Source organism: Mus caroli, unplaced genomic scaffold, assembly GCF_978045245.1.
Source record: "Mus caroli unplaced genomic scaffold, Mus_caroli_1 scaffold_13, whole genome shotgun sequence".
NCBI classification, from domain to species: Eukaryota; Metazoa; Chordata; class Mammalia; order Rodentia; family Muridae; genus Mus; species Mus caroli.
In genome coordinates this window covers 43951601-43962517 of record NW_028227268.1, presented here as the reverse complement: position 1 = coordinate 43962517, position 10917 = coordinate 43951601, and the positions used below count along the sequence as shown (strand labels likewise).

Genomic DNA, 10917 nt, shown 5'->3' with positions numbered 1-10917 from the left:
CCCATTACTATTGGTCTACAGTGCACATGGGCAGAGGGCTCTGGACCAGAAAAAGCTCTCAGATGAGGACTAGCTAGCAGTTTATAGATATAAGATAACTCTTAAGTAAGTCATAAAGATGAGATACTGAGAGCTTGCTATAGACTGAATGTACCTCACCTCATTAAAGCATTTTTCCATTTGAGCTGTAGGCTTCCCTAGCTTCTACAAACAAGTCTCTTACAAGTATTCCCAGTCATGTCTTCTTATTCATATATGCAAATATTCTCCCCCACCCTACCCCCAGCTTTTAGAAACTTTATTTTCTTTCTACCTTTATCCTCTTTGCTTAAGTGTCTGTAGAGCCAGGCCAGGACCATTCCGTGGTGGCTCTAACTCACTTGGTGGCCTGTTCTGTGGGAGCTGCTGACTAGTCCTCAAAGGCTGGCCAGGCATTCCAGTCTTCAGTGTGAAAGGCACAAAGGGCACCTGAACACCCTCACACCAGTCTGCCACCTGTGGCTGAGCTGCAGTGAACTTAGGAGCTGACATAGTCATGCTGAAATTCCTCCTTGGTCACAGCCTTCTCTGCAGCAGCCAGCTCCTCCTTCTCTGGATCTCTGTAAGAGTAAAGATCAGGAATAATCTTCCACGATGCCCACAGAGATAGTGCCACCCACGGTGCAGTATTTCCCCTGGCCAGCACCCACTACGTCAGACCCACTGGGTGAACTCCCTTGTTATTGTTGCCTGGAATGGCAATGTCCATGTAGCGCAGAAGAGAGTGTGTGTCACATAGAGCAATGGTGGGCAGGCTGACATAAGACACCTCTGTGGCTGGGCTGTGGTGGCACAGGCCTTTAATCCCAGCACTAGGGAGGCAGAGGCAGGCAGATTTCTGAGTTTGAGGCCAGCCTGTTCTACAAAGTGAGTTCCAGGACAGCCAGGGCTATACAGAGAAACCCTGTCTCAAAAAACAAAAAACAAAAAAACAAAAAAACAAAAATCAAAACAAAAACAAAAAGACACCTCTGTAAGGGGCTGGTGGTCAACCCTGGGACGAGTCACCACTAGAATCTGTGGCTCCCTGAAGGCTGCTTTGAGCTGTTAGTGAAGATTCCAGGCGTGAAGCAGCCAGCAATGGGAGTGGCTCCAACAACAGTCACAAACTTAAGCAGAGTTGTCCTGCTAGTGTTTCTGGAGGAGATGGCCCTGACATCAGCAGGTTTCTCAATGGCAACCATAGCCCAAGCTGTGAGCAACAGCCTCTGCCAGGTTTTCTTCAGATTTAGGACATAGATACCTTCATTTTTCCTTGTATAGGTATACAAGTCCATCTGAAAGTCAAGGTTGGTGCCACTTAGATGGGCTCCTGCAACAAGGAATTTGAAGATATTCTTCATCTGCAGGACATTGTATAAGTTTCCCTTTAAGTTACAGCAGGAATTGCTGGGCAGCACACAAAGGCATAACTGTTCTTTAATGTAGTTGCCTATAAATGAGTGTCCATTACACATCTCTCTCTGATTTACCATCCTGGACTAGAGACTGTCTGTCTGAGTGGGACCTCTGAACTCCCAGCTCCCAAGTGTGAACTTTTGCTCTGTCTTTCAGTTCAGCCTTTGCAGGAGGAACTCTACCTCTGTCCTTCCCATGAAGATTGAGAAGGAGTCTCTAATGAGTTCCTCTGGTCCTACCTCTGTCCTTCCCATGGGCTCTTCCTGTCACTTTTACCCTGTTTTTTGTTTTGTTTTGTTTTTAAGAAGCTGTTGCCATGGGTGCCTGCAAGCTATAAGCAATACTGTACTCAGTCAGATTTTGGAGCAATGGGTTGCTTCCACTTGACTAGATATTTCTCTTTTACTTCCCTTTCTGAGTGACCACTTCCAAATAAAACACACACTATAACAGTCTGAGGCTGGCTTTTTTTTTTTTTTTGGTTTTTTCGAGACAGGGTTTCTCTGTGTAGCCCTGGCTGTCCTGGCACTCACCTTGTAGACCAGGCTGGCCTCGAACTCAGAAATCCGCCTGCCTCTGCCTCCCGAGTGCTGGGATTAAAGGCGTGCGCCACCACGCCCGGCTGGCTTTTTTTTTTTTTACAGTTCCCAGCACAAAGACACAACCAGAAGTTTATAAGAATCTTCAAAACTTTTAAATTTTATCTTTACTTTTGCTTTTTGAGACAGGATCTCATGTAGTGCAGGGTAGACCCCAACTTGCTATATAGTTGAGAATGGTCTTGAACTCATGATCTTCTTGCTTTTAACTTTCAAGTTCTGGGACTATGGGCATGTAGTGCCATGTCTGTTTGTTCAATGAGTTTTGACAAGCTTTCAAATCCTTCATCTGTTTAAAAAATTGAATGCAAGTGTTCATATGCCTGTGCAGCAGTATGTGTGTGTCTGTGTGTGTATATATGTATGTATGTATGTATGTGTGTATGTGTGTTTGCATGCATGCTGGCTTACCTGTTTATTTTCTCAGTTTTGACCTTTTAAGAGTTGTATTATATGGGGCTGGAGAGATGGCTCAGCAGTTAAGAGCACTGGCTGATCTTCCAGAAGACCTGGTTCAATTCCCAGAACCCATATGGGAGCTCACAATGGTCTATAACTCCAGTTTCAGGTTATTCAACACCCTCACATACATAGACATACATGCAGGAAAACACCAATGAACATAAAATAAAAATAAATCATTAAAAAAAGCATTGTAGTATAGTTTTAGCTAGACTTGGTAACATTTATCATCCAAGTACTTGGGAGGAGAGTGAGGCAGAAGGATCACAAATTGGACACATGGCTGAGTGAGCTTCATAGAGAAGCCTTGTCTCAACATGAACGGAGGAGCTAGCTTAATGGGTAAACTGCTTGCCATGCAAACACGAGGACATGAGTTCAGATCCCTATTAACTATGTAAAAGGCTGGATAGGATGCGCATGTCACCCCCACGTGAGGGCAGGCAGAGACAGGATTCTTGGGGTTTGGAATTATCTATAGAATCTGGTGGAGTCATGATAATTAGCCCCCCAAATTCCTTGCCAAATCCATCAGAGCCAATGGGTTAACAGGGAGGGGCCTTGTGAGCTACTTCCCCTAGCTATGACTGGCTCTTGACAGGCCCAGGCCCATGGAGGCCCAGTTCAGGCAACTTGCCTTGAATTCATGATAGAAATACGAGCATTGTGTCCAGAAGGTTGCATTTTGCAGCTCTTCTTGACATTTTTCCATCTCTTACGTTCTTCCTGCCCCCAATTCTATGAAGTTCCCGAAGTTTTAGAGGGAGTTGTGTGAATAACCTCTTTAGGGCTGGGCACTCACCTACCCTTTATTGTCAGTACCTTGGACAGCCATGGGGCTCTGTATTCACCAACCACTCTTCAGGGCAAAGAAAAGCTTCTGAGATTAAGGCTGAGAGTAGCATGTCTGTGCATGGAATAAACACAAATGTTTAGAAGGGAACTTGGTGCCAGACCACTCTATCCAAAAAAACAGTAAGAAGTTTTCAGGTAGGGTCTGTGACCTCCACAGCCTCCTTAATGGGGTTTTGACCAGGTATACATTCCCTTCTGTGGAGTGAGCCTCAAATTCAAGAAGGCTGGATGTAGTGGTGCATACCTTTAATCCCAGCACTTGGGAAGTAGGGGCAGGAAGATCTTTGTGAGTTAGAGGCTAATCTCATCTCTCAAGTAAGCTCCAGGACAGCCAGGACTACATAGAAAGACCCTGTGGGAGGGGGGAGAGGGAGGGGAGGGGGAGGGGAGGGGGGAGGGGAGGGGGAGGGAAGGGGGTAAGAGAGAGGAGAGAGACAGAGAGACAGAGAGAGCGAGTGCACAATTGGTTACCACCATAGCAGTCATGCCATTGTTGCTGTTGTGGGTACATATTTCCAGCACAACTTGCCTGGACAGCTGGTGTTAATAGTTGGTATGGTTCACAGCTGGGCAAGATTGCTGATGTCTTTTTACCCCCCAGTCGTCCACACAGCACCTGCTGGCACCTATGACAGCTAGCCAGCAGGGAGAAACTTCCAACTCAATCATAATGAGGTTTGTTTGTTTGTTTGTTTGTTTGTTTGTTTAGCAATCAAAGTGATGTCTTCAGCAATTGGGGCTTATCATCTGGTCTGGTGGGCATCCAAGAGAAACGGCAAGATGTTACTGTTGGGGCCCCCTTATCAACAAATTACAGGAGGTATCCCCCATCTGGAATTGGAATTTCCATTTTACAACCTGTGGTTTCTAGGCACACCTTATCCAGCCATGGGGGACACCTCCCTTCCAACTCTTTTTTTTTTAAATCTTTTTTACACACCTTTCATTTTGGTTAGCCCTTCCACTCCCATTCCCTCGTCTGCTCCAACCCACCCTCATTCCTGTTTAAATCTTCCCACCCCTGCATTCCTTTTCTCTACTTCCATTTCACCTGTGACCTACTATCCCCCATTGCCTTAAAGTGTCCCCACCCTATGATCCCTTTCTGATTTCCTAGCTTCTGCAAGTATTCCAAGTTAAACATTCAATTCTAAAGCTTTGAAGCTGGGATCTGCACTTGAGACAGAACATGCAACATTTGCCTTTCTAAACCCAAGTGACCTCGCTCAGAATAATTTTTCCAGTTTCCTTCATTCACTTGTAAATTTCACAATTTCCTTTTTCTTCACAAGTGAACAGAAGTCCAGCATGTGTAAATGTGTCACATTTTCATGATCTATTTGATCAGCTGATAGACAGCTAGAAAGATTCCATTTCCCAGCTACTGTGATTAGATCATGGGTAAGCTAGAGTCTCTGCTGTAAGATGCGAGTGCTTTGGGTGTCTGCATGGGACTAGCACAGCGGAGTCATACTTAGAGTGGCTCTAGCCTCCATGTTGATGCTATTTTGTTTTGTTTATTGGTAGTGGTGGTGAGTTTTGTTGTTGCTTTTCTTAGACAGGGTCTCACTAAGAAGCCCTGGCTGGCCTAGAACTCACTACATAGACCAGGCTAACTTCAAACTCATAGAAATACACCTGCCTCTTCCTTCCAAGTGCTGGGATTAAAGGTATGTGCCACAACGACTGCCCTATCTCTAGCATTTTAAAGAACTTCCCCACTGGTTTCCATGATGTCCCCACCAGTTTATGCTCCCACCAACAGTAACTAAAATTCCCTCTTTCCCCACATCCTTGCCAGCATTTGTTGTCTTTTGTTTTTTGTTTTTTGGTTTTTTTGTGATGATAGTCATCTTCTGGGGTAAAATAAAATCTTGAAATTGTTATAATTTGCATTTCTAATGACTAATGACATGAGGTGCTTTAAATAATTGTTTATTATTCTTTTGTATAGTTCTTTTGAGAACTCTCTGTTCAGATTTATAGTCTAGTATTTGCTTTGGTTGTTGCTTTACTTAATATTTATACCAATAAAAACACAGGAGGTGGGAGCTGAGGTAAAAACCTGCTAGCTAAGTATATACAAAATATCTATTCACAAGCCTGATCCTATAACTAAACCGCTAGCTCTTTAGAAATCTCTACCTGCGTCATACTACTGAGCTAGTCTACCTTTCTCTTGAGCTCCTCCAAACTCAAGAGGGCTCCTTGGCTCTCTCTTTCCTAGAATACTTTTTTACCTGTGTCCTGCTGGATACTTCCTGTGTTTCCAGCAAGCCCAAAGAGAAAAGCCCTGCCTCTTACCCAGAGTCTTCCCTGAAGACTTTTCCAAGCCAAGAGAGCCAAAGGAGCAGGAGCTATCAAAGGTCCACATGCTATAAAAAGTCTCTAGCTCCTGAACCAAATCACTGTCAAGGTGGAGGGAGCTCCAAGCCAATAGTGGCAGAACCATTTCCCCTTTACCATGGGACAGTTCAAGATCCCCCCCCAATGACCCATGACCCCTGAGGGTCCTAGAGCAAAGACCACAAGACCTCTCCCAAGCAACTTGCCCTAAAATGGGCAGAAACTTTCCATTCTTTTGCTTTCTTATCTATGGAGGCTTTTGGAGGCACACCCAAAGGGCTTCTCTACATGACATACCTAACTGCATCCAACAAACTCAATATCTATCTAAGCTTTTATATTTTGCTAACAATCAGGTTCTCTGTGTACAATAATCAAATATCCTGTAACAGCTTCGAGCATAATTCTTTTTGCTCAGGATTGCACTGGTTCCCAGGGCTTTTCACAAAAAGTGGTTACATATGATTTTTAAGGTTTTGTTCTAACTCTGTGAAGAATGGCAAAGGGATTTTGATTGGGATTGTATTGAGTCTATAAACACCTTTGGTAGGATGGCCATTTTCACAATACTTCTTCGAATCCATGATCATGGGAAACCTTTCCCTCTTCTAAAGTCCCCTCAGAGTTGACTGTAGTTTAGTTGTCCTATGATTTCATTGTAGATGCCTTCCCCACATTGGTTAGGTTTAGGAATAGCCTAACCAATGGACTTAGTGGCACACACCTCATGATACAGGAAAATGGCAAGATTCATGATACAGGAAAAATCATGAATTTGAGGCCAGCCTGGTCTTTATCAAATAAATATGCTAGTCAAATCCTCTATCATTGAATTACATCACTAGATTTCCTTACTTAACGTAAAACAAGAACCACTTCATTTCCTGATCTATGCCTTGTGCTTTTCAGCATATGGGTGTTGAACATACTATATTACATTTATAAAGTATTTAAAATTTTTCAATATCATTGCAAGTGGAATGGTCTTCCAACCTTATTTTCCAGTGATTCATCAGTGCTATATAGAAACATTTATATTCTATACTAACTTTGTATTTTTTAGTCTTTCTAAATTTACACATTCTAGTCATTTTTTATAGAGTTCTTGGGGATTTTCTAAGTTTATCAATGTGTAGCTAAAACCCATGTTACTTTCTCCTTCATAAAACACAGGATATTTATTTATTATTCTCACTTTAATACATTTAATTCATTGGCTGGGACCATCAGTGAATTGGATAAAAGAGATGAGAGTCTTCTACTATTTAATCTTCTGCATTTATGATGCCATTGGTAATCCCTCCCCCGGCCCTGGCAATGGGATCTCATGTGCCCAGGCTGGCTTTGAACTCAACAAGGGGCTGAGGCTGCCCTTGAACTTTTGACCCTCCTATTTCAGTCTTCTAAGTGGTAGGATGACAGGCATGTGCCGCCACACCCAGCTCAATGTAGGTTTTAAATTTACAGTGATGATCTTTATTTATCAAGTTCAAGAGTTCCCCTCCAGTTTTATCCTATGAGTATTTTTAGTTCCAATTGTCTGTATTCCCCACGCTGAAAGATGCTGGGGCTGTACATCTTAGTTCTCTTCTTTCCTCTGTCACATTATGTAGCGAGCACTGTGTCAAACAGTTTTCAGCTCTACCAACCTCCAGTTCAGTGACCTTGTTCAAGCTCTGTATCTCCCTTAAGTTCCTGGTTTGTGCCAGAAGGTCAACTGTTTCTTTGGTTTTTGCTTTTTGTTTTGTTTTGTTTTGTTTTGTTTTTTTGTTTTTGAGACAGGGTTTCTCTGTATAGCCCTGGCTGTCCTGGAACTCACTTTGTAGACCAGGCTGGCCTCGAACTCAGAAATCCACCTGCCTCTGCTTCCTGAGTGCTGGAATTAAAGGCGTGCGCCACCATGCCCGGCTAAGGTCAACTGCTTTATTGTTCAGGATATTCACTTGCTTGCTTGTGTCTCAAACATGATAAGAGGCTCAAAAAAACCTGCTACTTTATAGTGACATTCATACCTGCCTTACAGTTCACAATTGGGAAGTTTCTTTAAAAAGGGTTTTGGGTCATATACAAAAAATGAGAATCTCACCTATGGATGTCTGAGTCTGCCTGGGTTTCAGTAACAACACAGCATCCAGTCAGATGCTTGCCTCTGCTGACTGTAAACTTCATAATTATTCCAAGGCCAAGGACTTACTGGGATTAGTATGTTGTCCCAACCATTACAACAATAGAAGTCCTGCTCCAAAGATACCTAATGACGTCATATTCACAGTTTTCAATTGTATATCCAGGAAGAATGATTCACAAGTCTTGGCACCTGCTGATATATATCAAAGATTCTCTACTGTTAGTCTATCTCTGCCTGTCTTCTACGACTAGATTCTCCAGATCCTAACACAGCCAGAGTCAAGGGTAGCAGCTGAGGATATCATGTAAAAATGATGTTCTAACTCCCAGAGCAGTGATTCCAAATGCCAGCCCCAGAGCAAATGCTTGATAGAGTATCACACTCAGATTTCTATAGAACAAGAAATATCAAAATGATATGTAACTTCATAAAGCTAGATCAAGCTAAATGTAAAAGTTTTGTCTTTTCCTCTGTGATTGTATTTGTTCTATCTTTGGGGTGTAAAATGTTCCTACATTCTGTGTTATGCATGTATGTATTATTTGCATGTATATGTGTTTATGCACATGTGTGTGCTTATGTATATGGAGACCAGAGGTTGACCTTGGTCTTCTTCTGTCTCTGTCTACCTTACTTTTGTTTTTGGGTTTTTTTTTTTGGTTTTTGAGACAGGGTTTCTCTGTATGGCCCTGGCTGTCCTGGAACTCACTTTGTAGACCAGGCTGGCCTCGAACTCAGAAATCTGCCTGCCTCTGCCTCCCAAGTGCTGGGATTAAAGGCATGCACCACCACGCCTGGCTCTACCTTACATTTTGATGCAAGTTCTTTTTACTGAACCTGGAATTCACTGATTGGTTACAGATCCATTGGCTCCATGGATCTCCCTGCTTCTCTCCCCCTTCCCTAAAGATCTGAAGTTTCAAATGCACTCTACTTCATTGGCTCTTAGATGGATATGGGGCATCTGAACCCAGGACCTCATGCTTACATAGCAAACATCTTACCTACTGAGCCATTACCATAGCCCCTCTATGTTGTCTTATGAGTGATAATTTTCTACCCTTACTTAATATAATAAGTTAGCAAACTTATCTCTTTTTTCCCTAAGCAGGGGTTCTCTGGGTAGCCCTGGCTGTCCTAGAAACTGCTTTGTAGACCAGGCTGGCCTCAAACTCAGAGATCTGCTGCCTCTGCCTCCCGAGTGCTGGGATTAAAGGCAAGCACTGTCAAGCCTGGCTAGCAAGTTTACCTAATCCACCACATGCTATACATGTTTAGAAGGTTATTGGCTTGAGAATCAGCCAGAGGATCTCAGGATGTCTAGATTTGTGCCATGGTAACAGATCATTTAGGGCAACTAAAAACCTGCTTGAAGTCCCTTCTGAATTCCAGCCTTTATCCCACAACCAAGGCGTGTTGGCAGATGCCTAGTAACCTGGCTGAGGCTTTAACTTTTAACTCCATTTCCCCAGCTAATCAGAAAGACTCCCCTGGCCTGGCCTCTCTGAAATGCTGGCAGATAGAATGCTAAGGGATAGGAGGGCACTCCGTAAACTAGGGCATTCCTCATAGATTTAAGAGACTCTTGTACTTCATTGACGACTGAAAAGGCAATCTTTCCAGACACATGACGTTGCTCCAGGCAATCCCTCCACTGAGATGGAGATGATGGGAATGTACAGGGCCTGTAGGCTAAACCCTGTCAGAGCGCGTTATCACCAAATAAATCTGGACTATTCCATTTTAAATGTTGTGTTCCCAAACCTAATGACTATGCAGAGAGGCTTAGTTCTGGTGAGATGAAGGATATAATGTGGGGGGTCAAAGTTCACAAAAGGACAGCCAAGAGCTATGTTGTGCTTCCAGATTCTGGGCAAATGTCTCTGACGTTATTTGGGTTGTGGGATATGAGGGCAGAAATTCAGAAGCTTGTTTGTATGAAGACCCACTCCAGCAACAGCCAAATTTTCAACCAATAATAAATAAGGTTCTTCACTCGGAGGCTCCTGTTGGATAGTATTCAGATCACAGTCAGATTCCCCACCACCACCTTTTTTTTTTTTTTTTTTTTTTTCTAAACAGGATTTCATGTAGGCCAGATTAGCCTTGAACTTGCTTGATTACCAAGGCTGGCCTTTGCTTCCTGACTTTTCTGACTCTTGAATGTTGCAATTATAGGCATATGACGTCACTCCTGACAGAGATGGAGGAGGTTTTTAAAACACACACACTTTTGTATCTTTATTGTTTTACTTTGTGTGTGTGTCTTTGTTGTTTTATTATTTATTGAGGCTCAGGCTAGCCTCAAATACACTATGTATATGAGGCTAGCTTTGAACTCTTGATCCTTCTTTATTTTCCAGGTAGTTTGACTATAGGAGTGGGCTACCCTACCAGCTGAACTCTAACTCTGTCTGTCTGTCTGTCTGTCTGTCTCTGTCTCTCTTTCTCTGACCTGTAACTCACTACTCTTTAGACCAGGTAACTCACTCTGTAGACCAGGCTAGCCTCAAACTCAGAGATCTGCCTGCTGCTTCCTCCCAAGTGCTGGGATTAAAGGTGGGTGCCATCACCACCTGACTGAAGTTTCTTTTTTCTTTTTTGCCTTTCTTTAGTAGCAGAGTTAACATGCATTGAGTGCTACACAGAGAGACAATTTTAGGTGTTTCACTATATTACTTCACTAAATCCTCCTTGCCTACTGTCCTTATCTTCATTTTAAGATTGGAGTTGTTTTGCTTTTCTTGTTTGTAGTTCTTTTGGGTTTGTTTGTTTGGCATGTTTGAGACAGAATCTCAAGTAGCCCAGGCTAACCTTTAAGCTTGCTAAGTAGATAAGATGACCTTGAACACCTGATTCTCTGGTCTCTATCTCTCTAGTGCTAGGATCATAACAGGCACCAACACATCCAGTTTTATGTACACTGAATACTGTACAACACACCCAGTTTACTAAACATTGAATCTAGGGTCTCATGAATGCTAGGTAGCAAACTACCCACTGAGCTACAGCCCCAGCTCATGTAACTGTTCTTATCAACTACTCTATTCCAGGTACTGGAACAGTGTATAACGATTGATAAAAACAATT

The 10917-nt window shown here is 42.9% G+C and overlaps 1 pseudogene; it reads right to left on the bottom strand.

Moving 5' to 3' along the window:
* Nucleotides 1-328: 328 nt before the first annotated feature.
* LOC147001451 (small ribosomal subunit protein uS2 pseudogene) lies at nt 329-1514 on the bottom strand (annotated as a pseudogene).
* Between the last annotated feature and the right edge of the window lie 9403 nt (nt 1515-10917).